At 37.8% G+C, this 27,185-nt stretch overlaps 1 protein-coding gene and 1 long non-coding RNA gene across 2 annotated transcripts in view; both read right to left on the bottom strand.

The window, feature by feature from the left end:
* ROBO2 (roundabout guidance receptor 2) overlaps window positions 1-27,185 on the bottom strand; it is a 1,060,454-nt gene that overhangs the window by 941,400 nt on the left and 91,869 nt on the right. The window lies entirely within an intron of this gene.
* LOC116782379 lies at window positions 329-22,016 on the bottom strand. Its single transcript, XR_004355220.1, has 3 exons — window positions 21,956-22,016; window positions 14,653-14,658; window positions 329-455 (listed from the first exon to the last, which is right to left on the bottom strand). It is a non-coding gene; the product is annotated as an uncharacterized LOC116782379 (long non-coding RNA).

The following is a 27,185-nucleotide window of genomic DNA, read 5'->3' as shown; positions in this document are numbered from 1 at the left end:
AACAGTTCAATTTTTCCTATTCCCACAGAGGGAATTAAAGTGCCTTCAGAAAAGCTCCCTTTGGAAAGGAGTTGGGGGAAAGTATTGATTTGCCTTTTCTGAAGGCCGAGGTAAATGCTAAGCAAATTGGAGCAGCTGACAGAATAGGTAGAAATCAAATTTTGTTCACAGTTGTCATTAGAAAGTGGAAAACACTACAGAGAAAATTTAAAATTTGAAAGTTTTAGATGTGTTTTAAATTCTTTCTTATCAGGAGAATGGAAATACAACTTACTATATGAAGCTAGATCAACCTAAAAATCACATTTTTAGTTTGTTACATTGAACCAAAGTATTTTATTTCCAAGACACTGTGAACTTCAAATTGCGTCTATTCCAGGACTGAATTAGCATTTGGGTACTTGACTGCCTACTGTTGTCCTCCAGGTTCCTGAATCCAGTTAAGTCTCTAAGTTCTGTGCAACATCAAAAATTGCAGTTAACAGCTCAGAAAACTGGAACGAATAGAATACGAACATGCTACATCTAAAGAGCACTTTCAAATACACTTAAATCAAATTGATTTTTGTTCAATTTATAAAACCTCCAGTAAAAATGACCTTCCTTACCCTAGTAGTGTTTTCACTTGTAAAAAAATAAATTGATAATTAGTGCTTTCTAAAATAATTTGCAGGTTTTCTGTGGCAAATATATTTCTAAATTATCCATTTGGTTTTTCTGCATTTACATGCCTACTGAATTTCATTGTGTCCTAATCTGTTGGGCTTGTGGTCTACACTTAGCCATTAACACCATTTAACAGTTGTTAAATAGTATAATCGCCTGTTGTTATCTTGATGTAGATTCAATTCCAGTATTAATTGCTCTCAATGTGCTGGTCATAAAACCATCCCATGCCATATTCTGTATGCTCTGCTTGGAGGAAATCTAAAGTGAAATGGACTGTGTTGTAGCTCAGTAGAGGCATTCAGTTTAATGAAAAAGCCATATACTTAGGAGAGTTATGAGCTGAATATTGATGTGGTCCCACTTTGAAAAGTCAAAAGAATTACAAGGTAGATTTGGGGTGACTGTTCGGAGCAGGAGCCTGGTTTCAAGCCAGCAGTGAAGTTGCCCATCTGCTTTTCAGTGACCTGTAGGGAGGTGAGCACACACTCAATTCCTACAACATGTCAAGAAGTGAACTGTTTAAACAAGAAGAAAGACTCATCTTGCAATTTTGTTTTATTTTTTTTCATTATTTGAAACCCTGTAAACATCCAAAACTCATGCATTCACTGTTGGGTAGAATGGTAGGGGGGTCTCCAGGTGGGTCAGTGCCCTCTACTAGAGTCCAACACCTCCTCTACCACCATGAGAAGTGGCTGCACAAATGCGACTGCAAAACTACTGACAGGAAGAACAAATCTACCACATGAACAGAAAATATTTCTTTCTTATACTACATAGCTGAACATTTTATCCTGGTCTCTGAGTTCTGACTAGAACACGAGAATTATGGTCCTCCTTTAAAGTTCCCCTCCTTTTTTTTTTTTTTCCCTTAAAACTAACAGTCTTTAGGGGAAATTACTGCTGCCAACACACTTCCCACTCCTGCCACCAGGCAGTTTTGAAGCAGTAGGATAGAAAAGATACAGTATATTCCTGTAAGACCAAAAGAAGTGTTGGCTGTGTCTTGAGACGCGGATCTTCCAACCCAGTTACCCTCTCCCTCTCTGTTGAACGTTATGTTGTTCCCTCTAGAAGTCAATGTTGGCCACTGAAGTTCACCTGCTTCTGTAGAATCACATTCCTAAATGACTGGACTGCAAGTGGGGATTTAAAGTGAACAATCATAATACCAATTTTTAAGGCAAATGACCTTTTAAAGTTTCAGAGAGAGATTAATAACTTCAGGTTTGTGTACATAGCTTTTATGTTTGTAGTAATGCAATATTTAGAAGTTTAAGCACGCAGTGGCTCACATCTGTGCAATTCCTGTTGATTTCCCAGTCCTTACATAGAAATCTGATGGAATCACATCAGAATTAACCATTAAAAATACATTCCTTGATGAAATAGAAAGTTTTGGAAATTTTCCTTTTTTAAACAGAAACCATAGCAATGTTGATTATACACATAAAATTCCTATACCAAGAAATATACCAATGTTCTCATTTTCCAAAATTACTTTCATTTAGAAGTAGAAAAGCCACCACTACATCCTAGAATACCTTTGCCAACCTAAGAACACATGCACTATCAAGAATTAAAAAACAGAAAAAGGACCTTATTTCCATGTGAAAAAATATTCAAATATTTTTCAATTACTATTAAAAAAAAGGGAGATTTCTACTTTCACACTGGTTGTGCTTTTACTTTCTACAATAAATAGAGCATTCAAGCTTTAAGGATGAGGTCCTGAACTCACTATAAAATAAAATGATGAAAGGACTTTCATTTAATACAAAGATTCCTGCAAAAAATAAGAAGCAACCAGTAGGCTGTTCTTCAAATTTATTGGATAAAATCTTAATGAAAACTACTATTACTTATTTATAAATTTTTCCCAGCTCAATATTTCTCCATCACTTTAAATAAACAAGTTTCTGGACTAGGACAAGACAGATCAGGCTACACAGAGAAAGATGATTCAGTAAGAAGTTTCATTTATTTGAAAAATTATTTGAAAATTTATTTTTACTTGAGGAAGAAAAAAATAGATTTGAGTAGCCTCACTAAAAGCAATCATCTGAAGCAATAACGGGGAGGGATTCTGTAGGAAGCAGAGCACAAGAACACACTGCTGTCAGACTCGTGGGAGAGCACTGTCCTCTACTCTTCTGGAATTCAAATAAATGCAAAATCAGCAACTGTGCAACTGCTGTAAAGGAAATCTTTGGTCACATAGAGTGGCATAGCTAATATCCTAACACTGTCAGTGTTAGGGTACTACTCTACTAAAAACAGTGTAGAAAATGATCACGTTATCCAGTATTTCCTCTCCTTACAAAGCAAGAGCACAACCCTTATACCTATCAATTCAACTGTAAGTCCAGTATTGTAATTGTAGCAACCTGCTACAAAAAGACGTAAAAGGAAACAGTAAGAAAGTTATTGGTCTGGAATTTCTCATTGGTTCTATTTTTTTTCAGTGCAAAAATAAGTTTTCTTTTAAATTAAAAATCTGTTCAAAACATCTGGACATCTGTATTTCAGACGATACGCTTAAAATGGTCAAAAATTTTTTTAAAGAGAAATTTTTTTCAAAAGTGTTTTAAGGACAATAATTCAACTTTTTAAGTATCCTTCTGCACTGAGAACAACATTCCAACATTTGTAAATAAGCATTTGTATATTTGCTATGCCATTTTTATACTCAATTTCTAAAAAGAAAAACCCAAAACACTTTTGCATACCAAAGGGATAATACATATGATCCTACAGTAGAATCCATTCAGATATTTTGCAGCATGTAACATCTATGAGATTTAAGAAACAGAAGGAATACTGGGCTGCTGCCATCCATAATTTTCAGTAATATCCATGTGCTATTAAAATTATGATCATCTGGAAATATCTCCTAAATAGCTACATTTACTAGACCAATAAAAATGAGTTATCATAAATAAATGTCTAGCCCCATATTAAACACATATCACTCAAAGAATCGACATATTGATTTTAAATAATTTACAGCTCTAGATAATTGCAAACCTAGATTCCAAGTTGCCAATAATATCCAAGTAATACATTTTAACATTCTTGTATAACCAAACTATCTATTGTTTTAGCTTTCATTTCAGCCATTAAAGTAACCGAAAATAATCCACATATCTTTTTTACTGCTCCATATTGCAGGAAAAGAGACTTCCTTACTTTTCAAACCGGCATGTCAATATTTATTTAAAGAAGTTTACAGTTGTCAAGAGAGTCCTTTAAGAGGTGTCCAGAAATTGGAAACCTTATTGCATAGTGAATCTCTTGTTAGTCATATCCTGGATTCCTGCAGAAATTCCAGTTTCATTAGGAGAGCCCAGGATGCTGCAATGAGACAATGGTCTCTTACTTACAGAAATGCTAAAGGGAAGCAGAGGTAGAGTTTGAAAGAGAAAAATATTTCTAATTATCCTGTGACAGTCTTTTCACTAACTATTTGCTGTCCGTTATCTAAAAGCAAATACCAAAAAACCCCACCTAACAATATGACAATAGCATCTTGCCAGTTTTTTATGTCATTTAAAATGAAAGAAAGCATTGGGAACACAAATATTTATGGTCATATGGATTTCCTAGTAACATCAGTGCATTTAGCAAAGCAGCACCTAGGCTGTTGATACAGGCACGATTTGCAGGGTCTAAAAGAACATTACACAGTTTTAAACAACTGACTTTAAACTGATGAGGTGAAATTCTCATTCCCTCAAACAGCAAAGATCACTCAGCCTACTCTTTGGACACAAAGACCTTTCTCTGAGATCTCATCTCCAGACCTGTCCACTCACCCTGGTAAGACTGTATTGCTTCTGGCTGGACACTGACACCTTGCCACATGGCATTATGGTCTGCAAAGTTTCTGTATGCTTTGTAAACCCTGGTTGCTGGGTGTATGAATCACAGGGTCATTCTGCACACCTGCAGCGTGTCCCCACGGCCAAGCGTTGTCCTGCAGCTTTTGCACTTGCTGGTGTCTATGCAAGTGCACTTAATAGCACATAAAGTGCCAACTGCAAATTCGAAGTCCACATTGCAAGCAACATGGCAGTGTAAAGTTGTGCTGTATTTTTGGTCTGTAAAGCTGTAACAGCATTAAAGAATACCCTAGTGCCAGTGTGCAGCTGCAGTTTGACACACCTGCTATTGCAATGACATTTTTAGCTTTGTGTTAATATGGGCTTTCCTGTACAACGCTGAAGAAATACAATTCTTTGTACAGGTGGTTTGAAGACTTAAAGCCCTTGCAGGTCCCCGAAAGGCTGAAATTGCAATGTAGCTTTTCCATATCTGCTTCATTTTTGTTCTTCTGGCCATGAATTATGAGCTACTGCTCTACCTAATAATAACCTCAAGACGGCCCCCTTCTAATTTTGCCTATGTGTCCACCATGTCAGCCAGAATGAATCAGGTGGAAAAATCTCACAAACACTATTATTCATAACTTACAGCCAACAAGTGCTCACGTAGCCACATGAAACTTGTTTTTCACACTCACACAGAATGACAGGCAGGAGGTCATCTGGTCCAGTCCTCCCTGTTCAGACCCTGGTCAGCTGCAGCCGGTTTGGTTTTGGGTATCACAAAGGATGGAGGCTCTCTGAGCAAGCTTTGCCAGCATCTGACCCCCTTCACAGGAAATAAGTGCTCTCTTATGGACAGATGAAGTACAGAATCATTTAAGTTGGAAAAGACTTCCAAGATCATCAAGATCATTTCCTCTAATTCCCAATGCCCAACACCTCTTGTTATGTCACCAAGCACCACCACCTCTCCTTTATGCCCAGTAGGCTTTTATACACATGGATCAGGTCTCCTGAGCCTCCTCTGCTCCAGGCTGGACAGTCCCAGCTCTCTCATGCTCTCCTTGTAGGACAGAAGTTCCAATCCCTCAATCATCTTTGTGACCCTTCCCTGGACTTGTCCAGTATGTCCCTGTCTCTTGTACTGGGAGCCCAGCTCTGGACCCAGCATTCCAGGTGCGCCTGACCAGGGCTGAAGAGAGGAAAAGCATCACCTCCCTTAACCTGCTGTCAGCACTACTCCCAACACAGCTCAGGAGGCTATTGAATTCCTTTGCCATGAGACCACGTTGTTGGCTCACAATCAACTTGGAGTCCATCTCCCAGTCCTCAGAAAGCTCTCCTGATCACTGCAACCTTTCAGAAACAGTCAAAAGTGGCCTTGCAGTGACATCCTGTCCTCTTCCCCCACGACCCCTCCAGTGCTGCGCACTCCCTAGGGATGCAGACCCCAGCCTTCCTCCACCTCCTGCAGACAAAGTGTAGCCATTTGGACCTGGCTCCCTACCAAGTCCCGCAGACTACAGTGAAAACCTCCCCCTCCCCTTTGGGGAAAAGGAAAAAAACCTATAGAAACTGAAAGACTCAAAACCAATCGAGCTATAGCAAAACAAATATATTTACATATAGCGCAGTTATATAGAGTTATAGAGAGTTACAATACTACGTACACATAAAAAGAGAACCCCAAACAACCCCCCAAAGAGGAAGGGAAAGGGAAAAGGGACAAAACCACATAAGAAACCTGAAGCAGGCATGTATGAATTCTTGGATACCAGCCCCCCAAATGCCACACATCTTTTTCAAAAGTTTTCCATCAAGCTGAGAGTGAAAGACAGACACAGACAAAATGAAGCAAAACTACTGCCAGACACTGACAGTAAGAGAAATACAGAGAGAGATATAACAGATAGGAGAGTACTAAGTACTCTACAATTTATTGGAGCAAATAGGGGAGACTTGAGTGGCAAATTACCTATGCTGTTCACAAACCAGCAGGCTGCCCTGTTTACCAGCCGTCCAAATTGTTTCTACGTAATTTGGCACATTTCTACTTTGTTGTGCTATTTCTTATGGTGTGGCTTTGAGTTTTGATCATTCCCTGTCATGCAAGAACTTTCCAAACACTAGTAAAACTTCTAAGAATGATGGTAGGAACAATGGAACACATGGAAATCATTGGCTGATCAAACAAGCGGTTAAAGTAATCAAAACATGGACAGACAAATAACTATTTCCAAAGGAGTCAAAATGTATTAAATACCAAAACAAAAATGCCAACAAAATTTCTGTCAACTAAAGCTGAAAAGAAATTCCTGTATTAAATAGAGCATAGCAAGATTTTCAGGAACGTGATATGAGAAACAAAAGCTTCTTTTGCATACTCAATAAAACAAATGTGAAGGAAAACATTAAAGATCCAAGGGAAAACCAAAACAAAACAAAAAACAAAAATCACAAGCAGTTTCTTTTTGAGATCTTGTCTTATTTCTTTTCGAAAGCATAAAAGGTCACTTCTTTAAAATTATGGCAAGGACACTGCTGAACTCCAAGTCAGGAAACCAGGAAAATGAATTTCATAGCAAGAGTAGTGTTAGACCTGTTGATAACTCTCAGCACTAACCTGATATGCACTTTTGGTCTGAGAAATGAAAGGAAACTCTAGCACATGAAACAAACTCTAATACCTGCTCCTGACACTGTATGTGTACATATGTAATGCCTGTATATATGCACACATTGTATGTATACACGTGTTCAGTATGTGGATATACTGTAGTCAAGTCCTTCTGTAGCAGAGAAAACATCAGCCTTCCCTATAGCCCAACAGGAAAGTGGCAGTGACTGTGCTGGGAGAGATCAAGGGGTCTAACAAAGCCAGGAAAACAACAGCAAAGGGAAACCTCGGTTACCCCTGATCTGGGCCCTGCAATTACCACACTCAGCTGTGATGCTGAGACTGAATTTCTGACTGCTGTCAGTGAGAACTACACAAGGAAGCAATCTGGGCCACCACAGCAGGAGAAGCACCTCTGGGCACTAGTTTGAAGCTGCATGAAGGACTTGGCTCAAAGCACATCTGAAGAGCCACTCAGAATCTGTGACGATAACACACCCAGAGTCTACATCTTACAAGAACAACAAACCAGAAAATAAACCATAATAAAATACTACTTCATCTGAAAAGAAAAAAAAAGTTACTGAAAAAACAGCTGTCTTAAAAAGATAAAAAGCCATCTAAAAGATGAAAGTATTCAGACACAAAACAGAGTTATTTATAGACGCTGTACTGGAGGCCCAATGGAAATGCATTTCACCCATCTGAAAAGGTTTATGGAGTCAGTAAAAGATGCTCTAAAATGCCAAGTAAAAAAGTTTTTGGAAGAAAGAAGGTTATTTTGCAGAAGGTGAAGTTATGCCTAAATCAAACAATAGGGAGGATTACAAACGTTGACAGCTTAAAAGTAAGCACTAGGCTGGCCCAAAGGGATTGAGAAGCAACTTGAAGATGACATGAAAATCAGTAAACAACCATTTTTCTCAGAAACAGAGCCTTGCAAGAGAGGGGCAAACAGATGAGGATATTTAAAAGAAAAATAAAAGAATAGGCAGAAAATATAGAACTCAGAAAAAAAAAAGCTAAAGGATTTTCTCATATTTAGATTTATCAAGCAGACTGCTTGTGTGCCAAAATTTTATTTCTTTTTAAATAATGTGTTTGAGGAGCTGATTGAAATCAAAACATCAGTGCAAATTCTTGTAGAACAAACTGCCAGGTTGGACAGTGACTAATCATTATTTACCTAAGTTCTAAAAGAACTCAGGGGTAAAATACCTAATGTACTAATTCTATCAGCAATCTATCACTTAAAATTGCTTTTATGACAAATATGTAGCAATTTTTAATGGCTTTAGGGAAGATCCAGGGATGAAGAACGTCCTAAATAAAATAATTGAGATTGATATGATAATTAAGAAGGAGCCTAAGTATCTTCTGTAAAGGGAAGTCATGTTTTCCAAATATATTTCTCTGAAGGAGTCAATGAGCAAACAGACAAAGGAAAGTAAATGATATATTCTATTTCCATATTTAAAAGACATGTAATTATGCCTCTTGCTGACACTCATCAAGGAACTAAACAGTTATACAATCACAAAGCAAAGCATATCTGTTCAGTCTAAATGTCCACCTATCATATGACCCCGTGTCCTTCAGGAGCTGATTCTGTACCACGAGGCTGTTGTCAATAGTTTTAATGCCTATTTGGCAATTCCTCTTCTGATTATAGTGACTTGAGGTTTATAATGTAAAAGGGATAGGTTTTTAAATATATTTTTACATATTATCTTTCTTTTTTAAACAAAACGTATGCCTTTCCTTAGAATTTCCCTGCTTGACTGCCATCCCCAGTTATGCACCAGTGTTCCAGAATCCAAACTAAGATGCATGCCATGGTGTCACTGTAGCCACCCAAGAGTTTGGGAGAAGGGAATAATACCCATCACACAAACAATAACACAGAACAGAAAATTACAAACCAACCAACTGAATAAAAGCAACTAGCTGAAAAACAAAAGCCAAAAGGTATCAGAGGCAACACATGCCAAAGACAGAAAAGTATGTGGCACTAATTAATCTGCCTAGATAAAAGCGTGTCATTGGACAAAAGAATATAGATATTTTTTGCCCAGATGAAAGCAGCCAGATAAATTAGGGAATGATTTTCTCATACACCTAAAGATTTCAGGAGGAGACCCTCTGGCTTAAAGGAGTATGTCAACAGTGAGTAAAGAATCAGCAGCTGTTTTATTTGCAAATAGGACTGAGATACGTCCAGCATAATCTTGTCAAAGTATGCACATAGGGGATGCAGAAAGCACTCATTTTGATTAAGGGTCACACTAGGAAATTAGGTGTTCAAGTAGTGTTGTCTCTGGCACAACCCAGCCAAAGCTGCCTACCCCCCACCAAAAATTAGGATATTGTTAGTTAAGCATACTTCTGTTGGCAACAGAAAATTTGGATAATAGTGGAATTAGCTTCTCTTCAAAATCAGTGAGTTTGAGCAGGAAGTTCAACCTTTTTATGAAATGCTGAAATGAGCATGCATGGATTTTTTTTCTTTCCATTTAGCAGTCCTTAAAACTCCATCTTTTAGCACTGTCAAATCATACACTCTCAAGTTAAAATTTCCTCTCTCGAGCAGTTCATTGTTACACTGCTTTATTTCTTGAAGGATTTTTTTTATTCCATACCAATAAAACACTCAGTTTTCAAATTTTTATAAAGGTAGTTCAAGATTTTTAGCACAGAATTAGGTAAACATATCATTTTCTCCTACATTAGTGCATACAAAAGGTGGAATTATGTTTCCACCTTTTTTATGCTACTTCTGTGGTCCTTCATAATGGAAATACAGACTAAAAATTTTATTTACGTACACATATATATAAAATACTTGTTTACAATGGAAAAATCTCATTGACCATGATGGAGACTGAATAGCAATATTATATAATTTAACTATATGGTATAAAGGACTACAACCAACATTTTATTTTAACTCTCTATAATTTAGAACATGAGCCTATAAAACAAGAAAAAGAATACTGGGTAAAAACTTGTTGAATTATCTGGTTGATCTCTCTACTTTAAGAAGTCAGCAATTCTGCCTAACCTTTTCCTGAAAGATGTGGCCATAACTTTTTCTTGACATTCTACTATACTGGAAACACTTCAATGTCCTCAGACTTTTCACTGCCTTGTGGTAAGAAAAACACTGCTGTTCCTGATGTTTAAAGTGGATATTTTGTGTTCAATGTAAACCTACTACACTTCTTACCTCTTGCTCAGTATAAAAAAGAATAATTATTTCCTTCCACCCTTGTAACCACTGTGTGCATGAAGGGGAGGAGGAGGAATACTTAAAGTATTACTAAATAGCTCCATATCAATCACCTCTCCAGATCAAATAAGCCCTTTTGCTACAGCACTTCCTATGGTCAGTTTTCCAGAGTGGTATTCCTTCATGGACCTCACCAATGTTAATCAGTGTCTGAAGGGAAAGTGTCAGAGGGTGGGCCAGGCTCTGCTTGTGGTGCTGAGCAACAGGACAAGAGGCAACGGGCAGGAACTGATGTGCAGGAAGTTCCACCTGAACATGAGGAAGAACTTTACTGTGTGAGTGACCAAGCACTGGAACAGACTCCCCAGAGAGGGTGTGGAGTCTCTCTTGGTGGAGATATTCAGGAACTGTCTGGATGCAATACTGTGCCCTGTGCTCTGGGATGACCCTGCTTGAGCAGTGAGGTTGAACCAGATGACCCACTGTGGTCCCTTCCAACCTGACCCATTCTGGGATTCTGTCTTCTCCATAGTTTACACAGGTGTAAAATCTAAAACTGGCACAAGGTCTGTTTCAACTTAGTAGTACTGAACAGAAGAGAAATTATTTCTTGTGATACATGAGTACTGGTCTGCTATACAGTGATCTGACATTTCTGTGCATGTGGCATTGCTTGTGGAGGTGCTCCAACAGACCTCCCTTGGCAAAATGTCCTGGGTAGCAACTCCAACACAGGAAAGGGAGCAAAAACACCAAAAGTGGAATCAAACGCTCCAATGGTGCTTGCCCCAAACCAATACAATTCAATTTGGAAGTTGAAAATGAGTCAGCAGTGCCCTGGCAGCCAAGAGGGAAGGGATTGTCCTGCACTGCTCTGTGTTGGTACAGCCTCACCTCTAGTCCTGTGGTCAGTGTTGGGCACCACAACAAAAAAGACATTAAGCTATTAAAGAGTGTCCAAAAGAGGACCACGATGATGGTGAAGGTCTGGAGGGGAAGCCTTCTGAGTAGTGACTGAGATCATTTGTTCTATTCAGTCTGGAGAAGAGGAGACTGGGCAGAGACCTGCTGGGAGCTGTCTACAACTTCCTCACAAAGGGAAGCAGAGGTGCAGACACATCTCTTCTCTCTGGTGACCAGCAACAAGACCCAAGGAAACACCGTGAAGCTGTGCCAGGGAGGGTTTATGTCAGATATTAGGAAAAGGTTCTTCACCCAGAGGGTGGTTGGGCTCTGGGACAGGCTCCTCAGGGAAGTGGTCACAGCACCAAGCCTGACAGAGTTCAACACTCTCAAGCACATGGTGTGATCCTCGGGACTGCCCCGTGCAGGGTTGGACTTCAGTGATCCTTGTGAGTGCCTTCCAACTCAGGGTATCCTATGATTCTATGCATACTGCTAAGAAGGAAGGTGATCATTAATCAGGTTAAGCAGTGACCAGGGAACTGCAGGAAGTTGAAACAGAAGTCAGATTGAATGAAAACACAAAGGAAGGACAAGGAGAGAGCAGTTGTGTGTCTTCATTACCTGAATCTTATTCTTTTATAGATATTTTAATCATTTTTATCAAGATTATTTTAAATCCTGGTCTTATAGCCCATACAACCACTCTGTACCTATTCTATTTATTCCCTTAATAACCATATATCCCAATCAGCTACTCAAGCTGCTAGTGAAGCTACTCAATATCACTAGATCCAAGAAAGAACCAAGCTGAATCCCACTTGTAATTCCTTCCATTTAAAATTGAAGCATTGATAACTATTCTCTGGAAACAGTTTTCTATTCATCTATTTTCCTGGGAACAGACTTTGGTGAGACAACGCTTGTCAAAAATCTTCTACCATTTCAGATATTTTAGCTACTGTCACAAACACATAACTAAATTGACAACAAAATAGACTGCTGCTATTTTCATATTCCCACTGGTTCTGAGATTCTCAATTAGAGATAACTAAGACCCTAATATTTTAGGTGTTATAGAGGTATGGTATAAGGAATAAAGAACAAAATAGAGTATACGCAGATATATAAAGATGCATTATTCCTGTAAAAGATCATTTATACAGGGAGATAATTATCTAATACCATTGTGAACAGTTCTCCCAGAGGTTGTGGACTCCTCATCCCTGGAGGTGTGGTCAAGAAAAACAGCAAGTCTCTCACCTGGGGTGAAGAGTATCCTGACATAGCGGCAAACAAACTGTCTAAAATTACTTCTGCCTGAGAGTTGAACTGGGTGTATTTTTATGAGAGCATGGGCTGGAAGTTCACAAGAAGTCCTCAAAGAACACATTTACACCTGACAGAAACCTCAGACAGAGCAGGTCTTTGCCCTAGATCATCATTTCTCCCTTTAAACCCAGAAGCTGTCTAAAGGACAAGCTCTCAGAAGCACCTGAGCTGTTCACGGCATGTGCTGATGGCTCACAGGAGCCACACTGGCACCACAGAGGAGCACAAACCTATTTGCAGGACAGGTTGCTGTTCAAGCCTCTGCCCTGCCCATCCTTACACTGTAGCTCCCTGAGGCAGTTTGATCCCCCCCCGTGGAGCTGCTGATCCTCCGATCACTCCACATTTCATATTGAAAGGGCTCCTCTCCTTTACTACACCATTTCCAATAAAAAAAAAATAAACAACAAACCAAAACCACCAACAAAGCAAACAACCCCCCCCCCCAAAAAACCCAGTTATCTTTTCATACTAATTTGACACCTGTTTATACAAGTTTTTTTCGTACTGGTAATTCCAGGACCTAATATTTTCAGAAAATTGAAAGGGAAGCACAAGAATCCATGATGAACAGCTGAGAGCATTTTCTCGAAAAGCCTCATTGCCAAGACAATGTATGAAGTATCTATGTCCTGAAGAACATTCCTAACAAGTCTTATTATTTCGTTTCTTCACATACATCTTCAAAACGTCTTAGGTTTTGCCCTCTTTGCCCTTGGGTAAATTGGATTCATTGCAAATTTATTGTTTACTAGTTACAAATGACTTCAGGTTAGTTGGAAAACCTCAGATGTTACCTTCTTAATGGACAGGCACACTCATCAGTATTTCTTGGTTTAAGTTTCCATGGACAAAGATCTCTTTTACAAAAGGCCAGTTTGGAGGTCAGTAGAACAAGCTCCCCACTAGTGACAGAAGTGCTTCTTGCTAGATGGCAAATAGAGCCAACAATCCGCCTCTTTTTGTGCAAGGGGATGGTGGGGAGAGAACAGCATGGACATTAGTTCCAGAAACTAAAAAGAGCAGTTAAAACACAACTAAAAAGGGTGTTTGAACAGTCATTAATGCACTCAGAGTACATAGGGACTTTGCTTGGAAAAGTAATTTCAGACAGTGTTTTGAGTTTAAAATCAATATTTCTACATCTTTAACCTCCACACAAGAAAGTCATTCACATTTTTACATTATCTGAAAGATTTCTGTGTATCATGAAAACCTAACTATACCCACAGAGGACAAAAGTGGTCAACAGCACTCAATGCAAAGGAAGCAAAAACGTACACCCACCACAGTTCAAACCTGTCACTTTTCCTCAGGACTCTCACCTCATGCTTACAAACTGCTTGGAAGTTGCCTGCAGCAATCTAAATTATACAGCCTTTCAAACTCTCAATAGGGCAATTAGTCTGTATTATTGCAAAATGAAGGAGGGGGACACCAGAAGACAGGAGAACTGAAGAAGAAAATAGTCACAACTACTCCTAGCAATCTGAAAGTGTCCACAGTGCAGCTCTAATGTGCATTTACAGCATTTTCTTAGCTACTTTACGTACATTCTTACTACATCTATGCCCTACCAAATAAGTTTCCAATTTATACCCCCCTCCTTTTTAAGTCTCATATAGTTACTGTGCTGTTGTTTTGATTCCAAACCATTATAAATGCCCTATCAAACTAATGGTAATTAGTCTCTTTCATTTATTAATTAGGACTTTTCACTGAGAGTTTTAACTGTCTCTCAAAAAAAAACCATCTGAGAACACTCCTATATATCAGTCCTGAACTTTCATAATTTCAAATAGTCATAGTTAGTCTTAGTGAAATGCTATTTCTGATCCACAAGATGAAATTTAAGTATTTTGTATAACCTCACTAAAAGCAAATTTCAATCATTCGTATGTTTAAACTATTATTTGTTTTGTTCAGTCCATTTTAAAATAATTGTGTACAACTATGCATATTTTTCAGTGAAATATCTTGGGGAAAGTTCACATACCCAGCTTTTGTCTGGGTATCGGCTGAAAAATGCAGTGACAGCAACTTTAGGTTGAATGATAACATCATTAATCTCTCACCTCTGCCTTTTCTACCCACAAGAGCTTATTTGGCACCTGTTTATGCAGTTCTTTTTCAAATGTCCCCCCCTCTGCTGCTTTTCTTCTTTGGATCAGAGGCCTTCTTTGTATCAAGAACAGACAAATTCTCAGCAAATGTGAAATCAAGGCAACCTAAAAAAGATCCAAAGCTGCAGACTTCTAGCTATGCCTGATCAATAGACACATGAAAAGACAGTTCGGGGTTATCAGGTGCCCCTGAGGTGGCTGTTCTTCCTGAGATAATTCAATATCACACCCCCCAAAACCCTTTGTCTCTTTTTTGGTATCTCTTGGCATCGATTCATTTAAGAGAAAACAGTGCATGCCAGCACACACAACAAAGGCACTGCGTGTATGATTTGGTTTGTATTATATCATGATTTCTTCATGCAGGGGACAGTGGGGTTAAAGTCATAACACTGCTATCTCAACACATCTGTATGTATCCAAAATAAATTTTATAGGAAGGTATCACTTCTTGATTTTTCTAAACTCATATGTTGGATTTCTTAAGTATTAGATTTAAATAAGTTACTAATAATGTATAACTTATTTTGGATTATTTATAATTTATGGCATAGCAGTTTATGGTATGTCTGCATGCAATTATTCCAAACTGTTATTTTCAAATAAAAAAATCTAATAAATAGTATCTATGCTTAGAGGCATGAAGGCCAGAGAGGAATCCAGCAAGTGCTGAGTAACTTCTGTTACTCACAGCATTTGACAGAAGAGTAGAAAACATCCAAAATAAAAAGTGGTTTCAGCCACAGAATTTTTACCTACAAAATACCATCAGCTCTGAGAAGAAGTTTTATCTACCTCTTTGTTGGGCTGTGATGGTTCCTACTTAGATGACTGCACAGCTAAAGTGAGTAGTTAATCAAAAATGAAAACAAAAACCCCCACCCAGAGGGGCAATGGAAGGATTGCTCACAGATAAGCAATTTGAAAGCAGCTTGAAATAATATCATGAGTGCATTGCTATGCACCCATTTGATATAAAATAGTGGTCTGGGAAGGTATAATAAACCTGTTAATTACCATACACTAGGAAAAAATTCAGACTTGTAACCATCAGACCTCTGGGAACATCTACCTTGAATTCGGGTCCCTCAAACCCTTCCTGCCTTGAAAAAGACTAGGGAAACAAGTCCTCAGATATTTTTAGTTTTGTGATAAGCTCAGGAACAGTGGTCAAGAATTTGGAACCAAGCTATTTAAATAGTCAAGGTTCTTTTTTTTTCTTTAGTAAATTATGATGATAATTTGATTTGCTAAAAGCAGTATGCTTCAAAATGTACACTCAGGAAGGTATAGGATATGGTGACGTTTTTGAGAAGATTTTGGTTACAGTTTCACTCATTCTGGTGCTTATGTAGAACAGCAGTTTAATGAAGAGCCAAGGCAAAAAATCATCTAAGGTATTTTTTATTAAGGATTATTTTTATTAAAGACCAGTATTAAACCATCTTCGCTGCTGCTACAGTAATACACTCTTTAGATAAGTGACATTTGAAACTCCTTGCGTCATATAATTTTAAACTCTGCAAAATCACTGACTGACTAATGCACTTCACAGTCCTGTTAGTGTCTTATGGTTTTCACTTTTTAGAGCTCCTGAATGCTATTATATTCATTTATATGTTTCTATTGCATGAACTTGGCTACTCCTTTGCTCTGAACAATTAGATCTTCACTTCTGGGAATATTTCATATGGTTTTATTAGGTTCAACCTTTGGAAAAAGTAATCCTAAAAGGACTTACTTGGCTAGAACAAATTGCAAAATGTGGCCAGAAAAGATTGTCAGATAGGAAATTCAGAGTCTCAAAATACTAACAAGTTAGTGGAGGTAAAAGAGTCTAATCCAGCTTTACCAGTAAAATTAACATTCCCTTTATCTCTTGCTTAACTACAGGTCTATATCACAGCATATTAAAATAGTTATTTAAGAAAGCACATTTTCCAAGCAGCTTTTTAGACAAGAAGAATAAATAATAATATTTTCTAAGTGAAAAACCCCTGTTTCCCTGCAGATTTTGTGCATGTGTGATCTGCTGTGATGTGCAGCTGAGATTGCTGTTAGTTCATTATTTTTTAATGCACACACAAATTCACACAGAGATTTTTAATAACATATTTGTTTGTAATGTAGATCAATTTAAAACAGGGAGGGGGTGGGATGAAATTCATGCCACTCAACCATTCTCTGTCAGGTGCCATACCTATTTTAGTACTTTATTTCATCTTTATCAATCAGGAATCTGAGGTTGCTTCAAAACCTCAGCTTCTCAAAATATATACCAGCTCAAAGACCAATGGAAAAGCCTGTCATTGCTGAACATACATTTCAGCCATTCATATGAATTTCATCCATTTAATTTATTCAGTAAAAAACACAGGAAGAATAATCATCTAATGTATGGTAGGCTACCAAATTACAGCTAGATAGATTTATACCAGCTATACATTTAGCTGAAGAATTTAAAAAATCCCTTGCAAAGAAAAACATACACTGTAAAAATCCCACAATGTGCCTGATGTGGTTCATTAACTTCATTTGAGCTACTACATACTGCAATTATAATAAAAGACTGATTAGGACAGAGGACAGATACACCCACTAAGGAGTCTGAAGAGCTCTTCGTTTTACAAGGTTCCGTAAGAAGGGGTCCCAGAGTCCTGTGCAGCTTCCTTTCAGAAAAACTTACCTTTATTCAACTACACACAGAAAGAATATATCTTAAAAACTTAAAATTTCATTTTATATCCTAAGATCTTGTCATTTTTTCCCTTTGCACGTGTACACAATGACATGCTCGTGCTAACATCTCTGTGCTTTGAACGTTCTTACCAATAGATTGAAGACTTTATGTAAACCTAATTTAACCCCCTAGAAGCAGGAAAAGCAGCCAAATGCAGATGGTATGGACACACAAATGAACATGTCTTTCATATCTTAATGGACAAAAAATTCAAAGGTTAATAAAATCAAATAGCAAGCGTCTGTATACAGTGGGCACCAGGGATTTCAGTTTGGTTTCACTATATTCACCAAACTCCCCCAGTATATACACATCTAATATTCCAAATAAAGAAGATATACACATTCTTGTAACTTAGATTTAAGGCTTGTCAACAAAAGGGAAAAATAAAACCAAATGCAAGTACAGAAACCCAAATGACAAGTAATCAATGTAGGTCCATCTTAATGCCTCTGCCTCAAATGATGTTAAAATCATATTATATAGAAGCCTATCTCCAAGAAGGTAATCTGCCCCAATCACCTAAAAAACTGATTTTTATCAAGCATTTTAATTTTTTTCTCTTTGGAATGTGGGGCAGTTGCAACTCTCATTTGTTTAGATATCTAACACACATATTGATCCATCTTGATCTCTCCTCTCTACCATAAAAAAGGAAATAATCGAAAATCATGACCAGAACTTGATAACAGTTGAAACAAAATTTAAAAGTCCCAACAGCCAGGAATAATTTACAATATTCTTCTACTGACCTACTGTACAATGGATGACATTAGAAAACCTAAGGGAAGAAGTGAACAACACTCCCCAACACAGGAATTACAAGCTGTGAACAAAAGTTAGGAAGCTCCTGACAAAAATCACTCTAACTTAAGGTCAACAGATCAAAAGTTGTGCAAAGTTTCACGTCTCTCAAAAACAAAGCAATTTTACAGAGACAATCCAACAACCACAAGGCCCCAACTGAAATCCTCAAATCTTCTGTGTACAATATCTGCTGGAAAAAGCATATCCAGCCAAAATGAAGATATAACCATCACTTTAAGTGATACATTTTTTTCTTAAGCTATACATTTCTGCAATTCCAGGCCCTGTACGTTGTGCTGCTGCTGCTTGGTAAGACCAGATCCCTAGCCAGCCAAATCTTTGAGTCTTTCTTAGACTTAACTATCCAAAATAGATCTGAAGGCTTTTAAAATAAAACAAACAACGGGTTAAGTAGGCTGCTAATTAGAATAATTACCATTTTAAGGAGAGAAAACTCACTGAACCAGCATAGACCCTTCTTTCTAAACCTATTTTTTCTGTGTTTTAGCAAACCCTGCCTCCGCCTCTCTTGTCCATAGAAATCTCCTACCATCTCCTCTGTGGCCCGAGGGGCTGCTCCTCACATCTTTCTGCACTTTTTCTGTCCCTTTCCATGACACTCCTGCTCCCCTGGCCTCTTACACCCCCTGGTCCCTCTTTCCCTGGAACCAGACCAGTTACTGTCCAAGGCAAAGAGCAGCTTTCTCTCTCCTGGGGAATCACTCTTCTCGAGTGATTCAGCCAAAACATTTCTTAAACTAGTAACAGAAATTTAAACAGATAAAATAGATGTCACCCATCATACAGTGTTCAAACCTTTCAGTCTCTGAATATGGATTTTTCCAGGAAAGCCTTGATGTCCAAACTAGTGGGATCTTCCTGCTGAGGAGGGATTCTCTGCCTGCGCCTACTGAGGACTCTTCATCTAGTTCACAGCCTGCTCCAGGCAGGCATCTTTTTCATGGGATGTGAGAACAAGCTCAAGACTGCAAATAGGTTCTGCACAACCAAGTCAGCCTCTCCCACCACTAAGCAAAGCCACGCAGTGGGAAGGGACTGCTGTCCTCAGCCCTCTGCAGTTCCTGCAGAGTCAGGTATAAATAACTCACCCTGCTGCTGCAGACAATGCAGCATTTTCTTCCTCCTGCAGTTCTTGTCCTGGCCCTTTATCTCAGGACACTGTTCTTGCACAGCTCACAGACTGTTTCCAAATATCTTCTGAAACCTTAATTTATTAGATCTCCGAGTGCACTGTCATAAATCTAACAGAAATAGCACTTAGTCATGCTGCCCATCTCCCTCCTCTGCTTTACCTTGGAGGTACAGACTTTCACCTGTCAAAAACGCTGTGGAATTTGCTGCTAGCACTGTGAGGGGTCTTTTATTATTATTAATATTCTGCAAAGGCTGCCTGCCTGTAGGCTGCCTAAGGGCTAGACTGTTGGGTTGCCTGGGTTACCCTTTCTTCCAAAACAGAGCTAATCCAGAAACACATTATGAAAGAAGTGATAAATACTTTCAGCAGATTTAACAGTGAACACCCAGGGCTATAAGAAAATATTTTGCCTTGAGGTGCATGCAAGTACCAGTGTTGCTACTAAACAACCTTTACTCCTCAGATTGGAGAAAATGGCCCTTTATGAATTGCAAATAGAAGAAATCCTCACAGGTACCCTACTGTTCTAGCTGCTGCTTCATGAGTGAGAACAGCAAGGGTCTGTGGGGTGGACACTGATCTGATGCTGCTGCTGACTTGCATTCATGGCAGTATTGTACCCTAGATGATAGAAATGCTTCCTAATAAATCAGCATACTACATTCTAGGCTCCACTACATGCACAAGCATTTGTGTCCACACACTCAACACTGTAGGACCAGGTCAATATTATTGTGTCCTGATAGAAAAGCTTTTAAGAGTCAGTCACCCATTAGGAAACCCACAGCTGCCAAGTTGTTCATTGTTCATTTTGTATCCAGTTTCAATCAATAGCCAGAAAGGTCCTATATGCTTTAATCCATTTAGATGGGAGTCTCAACACTCTTGTCAATATGTAGAGGTTGATGCACAAGTTTCAAAGGACAGAGAGATTTCTCCTTGACCTGTATACCCCAAATTCATGCAGGAAGCAGGAAGTGGGGAAGAAGAAAATAAAGATGGTAGTTTAGGTCTTGGTTGAGCTTTTTTTTTTTTTTTTTAACTTGTAAATAGACAAAATTGTTTGATAAAACATATACATTAAATTAATGGATCCATTCCACTCTGCAGCTTTGGTTATTTTCGTGCCTACTGCTAGTAAAGCAATTTGATTATGGGACAAGAGGTAGCCAGCTGTCACAGAGGTAAAAGAGAGGGTTTTTTCCATCTTGTCTGTGCTTGTGATGCTACAGTCTTTAATTATACAATTACAGATTTTTTTTTTAACTGCAAACTCATTTTCCAATGGGAATAAAATTGTCTTGGAATAAATTAGAACTGTGTAGCAATAGAAGACATACCAACAGCCTTCCTTCCTATTAAGGATTATGGCCATTCCTATTGAGAATGATGATTACAAGCAAAAAAAGAAATTGTAAAACTGAAAAGAAAAAAGGAAAAGATGACTACAGTTTAAATGAGTGAAGGATGCTCTCAAGAACTGAATTCTATTCTGTCATAATTAAAGACTGCTGTGTAAAGTTAGGAAAGTCCCTGAAAGAAATTAGAAAAAATTATCACTATTTCTTCCTTTGCTTCGTGGCCAAAACCTTGATGTCCAGCTGTTGAATGTTCTCATCATGAAGTTGTGTTAATTCCACCTGATTTCTGGTTGACATATTGGATGTTTCACAATGAAGAGTACATTGAGATGGGGTCACATTTTTAGTGATTCAAAGTGGGTGCCTGTGTAATTATATCCATTGGCTTTCACTCTTATTGCCTCCCACAACACAGTAAACCAGCAATAATTATACTACTTTGACTTAAAAACTTGCTATGAAAAATAAAGTCAAATATTAGAAACACCATATACAGTAGCAAAGAAAGAACTAAAAAAATTTTGAATTTCACCTTCAGATGAGGATTTGAACAGCAGCCTAGAAACAGAAATGAACATATGGAACTAGAAAGAAAACCTAAGAATGACAAATAGCTGCTTCTTAAGACTATCTTGTACCTTAATTGAGGTAAAAGAGAAAAAATGCTTCAGAATGCAAACACCTAAGGAAGCCTTAAGCCTTTCTTTGCCTTTGGAGTACTCAAATTGCATTCTAAGTGCAATATTAATATTATTTTCCTCTTTTTTGAGGTTTATTAATACTATTCCCAGCGGAAAAGGCATAGCATCATACTACATGAATTTCTTTTGCTTTGAGTATTAATTACCTGCCACCACCTTACATGGACAATACAAAGACGACATTTTATTCTGTTGTGGGCTCAGAAAAAACATGTAAGTGCCTTTTGTCTGGATGTCCAGGTACAGGACTACGTTTTTCCTTTTTCCAACTAGCCTTGCCTGTGCTCCTTACTCAGGGACATTTTGGCATGATGGTAGAAGGTGGTAGTTGAGCTGCCCTTGAAACAGGATGATGTTTCTTGTAAATTCATCCAAGAGTCAAAGTTTTAATAGATTAATTAAACTTGTCAAACTCTTTAAAAGCATTTTTCCCCAAAGAAATTTATCACCTATGAAGTAATGAACTAAAGTGCAATAGCTAATTACCTACAGAACATCAGAAATACAGAGCATTTCACTGTAGGGTTACCCTGTTGCATTAGCCAATGAATCTGAAAAATAACCCATCATAATGTAGGAGGTGCATTAAGAAAATACCTTAAACTAAGACATAGACTTCTAAAATAGTTGTACTATAAGTTTTAGAAAAAACCCAAGTGATTTATAACAGTGTAAGCATTTCTAATTTAATTTTATCTAATTTTTGTTGCCCATGCCTTCAAGTTTGTCTATGTACAGCAGATGTACAACGTGACATATGTCCACATCTCCAGCACTTGGTCTCAACTTTAAATCCTTGTGAGGAACCGCAAGCCATTTGATTTCTGAACGCATTCGTTGTTACTTTTTTTTTAGCCTATTCCTGAAAACTTGAGCATTGAAATCAAAAGAGAACCAGACTATGTGTTCAGTGTATGAGCCATGAAACCTTCTCCCTCAAAAAAAACCCCAAAACAACAGAAAAGCCATAAAATTGAAAGACTGACACCAAAACAAAAAGTGTTACTGGCTGAATAACCCCATTTAAACCCACCACACTATTTCAGTGACTGGCGTAGTCCACCCCCTTAAGATGTCTGCGTGGAATACACATCTAAACTTTCCTCTCACTTGAATATTTAGGATTTGCACGTGGTTCAAGACATCAATAGGTTTAAAGGTAAAAAGAAATATAAAGTGTAGCTCATTAATCATTTGGTTAAAGAGTAAAATAGGAAAAAAAAAAAAAATCAAGACTCATATGCCAAGATGGTCTGCTTCTCTCATTAAATGTAACTTCAGGTGATGTGTATGTCAAAGAGAAGTTGCACTATAATGTAAGAACATCTGTCACTTTTCATATTTTGCTTTGACATGAACTGGTAATCAAATGAAAATTAAATCTATTAGCAATTTAACTTCATAGTTAGTACATCGAAAGTGCGGTTTTTTTCCCCTGAAAGAGCTATTTTAGTAATGTTCAACCTATTCATGTAACTGATACACATTTTACATATTCCAATAAAAAAAGTTGTTTCTGAAGTAGCTGCTTCACTTTTCATATCTCTCTCCCTACATTTCTGATTTTACTAGTACCAAGCTATTGCCAAGACAAATATTAAAATTTTATATAAACTTGGGCTCTGCATTCTAGAATGCACTCGTGGGAGATACTTAAATGTATATTTTACCCAGTATCCTGTGCACAAGAAAGAATTGTTTGAACACCACAACTCCTTAACTTTGTGCCATATTCCATCTCAGATTTACTGACATTTCCTTGAGGGCTGTTATTGGTGTCTGTTGTATTTTTATATTCTGTAAGTTTGCTCATCATACTTTGCTACATGGTAGCAAGTTCTCCACATAGTTTGGAGCTTAAACAATTTTTTTCTGGAAAAAAAATCAACTTGAAAATTTCTTCCTTATGGGGATTGATTATGATTGTTGTCAATGCCAAGAATAATAAAGCACAGTATAAGTTGTATTGCTGAGTAAGCTTTAAGTGCAACTGCTTAAAGAAACTCTCTCTAATATCAGTACTGAGTAACCACGTGCTTTAGTTAAATGTGTAACTGCATGCAATATAATTTACTGTAACCATTGAGTTTTACTATTTATAAACAGTAATATTTACAACTTTTAATAAAAAGCAGTTTAACACAATTAGCAAAGAAGATGAAAAGTTTTCCAAGTCTAGTTCTTTACCAAGATGAAAGTAATAGGACCTAAAGCAATCAGGAATGCCAGCATTTCACAAGAAAAGCATAACTCCTGCACACAACTGCTCTACCAACTGGGAGAATTGTGGTTTTTTGGGGTTGTTTGTTTGGTTTGATTTTTGGTTGGGTTTTTTGTTTTGTTTTGTTTTTTTTGTTTGTTTTTTAATAGCTGATCCAAAAGTCCCAGGAGACACAGGCATTTCATGCAGCCACTCAGAAAAATAGCCCAAAGATATACTATGATCCAAATGGGGAGCAAATATTAAAAAGCAATGAAAATAGAACAGAAACAGTTAAAAATAAGTAATCTTAAAATAAATAATAAAGGAACAATGAAAGGATGATATTAGAGTGATCCCAACAGTTACACTCAGGAACTTCAGTGGTTGCAAATAGGTGAGATTGCCCTGTATCCTCCACATATGCAATTTAATGAATTGCTATGTGTGTTGTTATGAATAAACTAAGGTTTGAATTACAAATTCTTTCAAGTCAGCCATTAACATCCCATTTCTCTACTTAGTGAGTGGAGAGCTCTTCCCTGAAAGAGCTACAAAAAGGCTTTGTATGACATTCATCAGAAATACATGTATAGCACAGGATCTTTCTACACAGTTTTGTGTTCTGAGCAGTGTCAGCCTGGTTTTTATATCAGCAGGAACAGATATAAACTGCTGATCCAGAAACAAATCCATGTATTCCCCAGTGTCTCCTACTACTGCCCCTCAACTGTTTTGCATATATACTGTGTGACCAAAAAGAAAACCCCATGAAACCCAAACTCTGGTTTTTATTTCAGTTCTCCCTTTGGAGTCTGGAGAGCCACAAAAGAGACACAATAAGATAACCTGTTCCCTTCCTTTTCCAATAAAAGCCATGGACACGTGAGTTCAAAGGAGATTTAGCTGTCAGGCCAGATATTTCTATCACCAAGATAAACTGAAATTAGAGGTGCTAATGACAGATAGGGAAGATAAAGGAGAAGGCAGCAAACAGTTTATTAGTCAGATTTCTAGGTACTTGCCTTACAGTTGAGATCAGGCAACAGACCTTAAAAGAAGCTGAAGTAAATATAGGTTGAAATAGTTGAATATGTTAGCAATACCATTCCTCAAGGTGTGAGTGAAGAACCCAATGCACTGTGATTGTAGGGAAGACCTTGAAATGATCTGATTTTATACAACTTCAGGTAGTTGCTCACATATCAGAAATGTCACTCAGGGTAAAAGGGAAAAAACAAACAACGCAAGAAAAAGAAAAATAGCAAAGAAAAGCCTCTTCACAAGGTACAATTCATCACAAAGTGGTCTTAGAGACAAAACGCAACATACATTAAAGATTTAAGATCAGAGTTTACAGCATGAGAAATTAAGAATTACAGACAACAGCTTATTCTCTCACTTTTTAAGACTTTCCTCCTTTTTTTTCTTCTCTTGAAGCAAAACAGGATCTTGGTATATTGTTTATTTGAACAAAAATTGAAAGGGCCAGATGTATTTACCTTCACTGTTTGCTTTAATTAAATGGATTCCCTAGGTTGGTTGTTTTTTTTTTTTTTTCAATCTCTTCTCCCAAAGAATGAACAAAAGTAATTTTTTTTTTCAACCACAACTGAAAAGTACTTGGTCATTTCTGTACTTATAAGATGCAGCCTAAAATGTGTCCTGCTTTCACAAGGTAAGAGCCTAATGGGAGAGAGAAGGAGGTCATGAAAGAGCTGCGCTTTTCCACACAAGTCTGCAGAGACTTGATCTGGCCTCAGCATTCAGATCTCCAAGTGCACAGAGATTTAGCCTTATCAGCATTTCCTGCAGACAATCAAATTCAAATCACCTTTTGTAATTACATTATGGAACACTGTAACCCATTTTCTCTCTTGCTCCCCTCCCACCACCACACAGACTGTGTAGCCAATGTGAGCACTTCCTTTCTTGGGATTTTTACTTATTCATAGCTATCAAATCCTTGACACTTGGCTATCCTCATGGACAGGAACTGCTCCAAGCAGTTTCATTTGGAATTACATTAGGAATAAGTTGTCCAGCAAGATAGTTTCCCTCAGTACCGTGGATACGATCACACCAGCAAATGTGAGAGACACACAGGTACTTAAATCAATTGTCAGACACTTTACTTTGCAACTGGGGAAAAAGGGAAGTGTGTGCCCAGCTATGGCAGTTCTGCCATTAGTCACCATCATCTTTATTTACTTTGTACACGGTCCAGGTACACCTTCACAGGGAATTTGCAGGACGCTAATTCGCCATTTCCGAGAAAACCTCAAAGTTAATCTGCTTCTACTCTACAACATCCGACATGTCTCGTCCTCCTAAACAGCTAATGAATCACATTAATGTGATGAAAATTACAGGGATGATGTGTACATGCAGAGCTACTCTACACGAATGAGGACAACCGATAGTTTCCAGAGAATAAGCAGCAGCTGTGATGGGCATAGTTTTGTAATTCTGTATTTTATGAACCTTCAACAAAAGAATACGAAGACATATCCACTAATATAAATGTATATATTTTACAGTTACAGTGGTATGTTGAATAAACACACAAAGACAATCCATGAAACCTTTAACCAAAACACTCAATCCCTAGCACAAACACAAATTTTTATATTAATATTTCAGTATCAAATTTCAGTGTGTCAGATACTCAGTTATACAAGATGAATTTTATTTCAGTTCCCTACACCTATATTTAAATATTTAATTCTAGAAAATATAGGTTTCTAATTTAGTTTTAAAATCCAATTCTAGAACACTTAAGAGGGACTTTTCACAAGGACATTTAGCGATAGGACAAGCAGGAACGGCCTAAAGCTGGAGGACATTAGGTTTAGATCAGCTATTATAAAGAAATTCTTTACTGTGAGGGTGGTGAGGCACTGGAACAGGTTTACCCAGAAAAGCTGAGCACTCCTTATCCCTGGAAGTGTTCAAGGCCACGCTGGATGAGGCTTTGAGCAACCTGATCTAGTGAAAGGTGTCACTGTCAATAGTAGGAGTGCTAGAACTAGATGATCTTTAAGGTCCCTTCCAACCCAAAAAAGTCTGTGATTCTATGAAAACAGCTTAGAAGATCCCAACTTTAATTCACACCTCAGTGATAACTTTTCTATCAAAACAAATTAGTAATTTTTAGGTAGAAAGTAGAAGCCATACTCATTTACTGAAACTATGACAGAGTTTACATACACAATCCTTCCTTAGTCTCTAGTCCTGAAAGGGGGATGCATGTCCTGTATATCTTGAAGAAATTTTACGTCTTTCTATGTCAAGGAAAGCATTTACATTTGCTGCATTCCCACACTGAAATACTGGCAAGTGACATAGATAAGCGATACCAGCAAAGGATTCTGGTGCCAATTCTTGGAAAGCTACTGGTGGCACGGCCTGGGTGAGAGCACAGCCTGAATAACCCTGACCTTTTCTTTACATCAGGTACCAATAATCAGACAGAATAAGTGAGCCCAGAAACTGAATACAGTTATGAGCATGGATAACC

The sequence above is a fragment of the Chiroxiphia lanceolata genome, chromosome 2 (genome assembly GCF_009829145.1).
Source record: "Chiroxiphia lanceolata isolate bChiLan1 chromosome 2, bChiLan1.pri, whole genome shotgun sequence".
Taxonomy (NCBI): domain Eukaryota; kingdom Metazoa; phylum Chordata; class Aves; order Passeriformes; family Pipridae; genus Chiroxiphia; species Chiroxiphia lanceolata.
The sequence above is the reverse complement of the archived record's forward strand: the minus strand, read 5'-3'. Positions and strand labels throughout refer to the sequence as shown.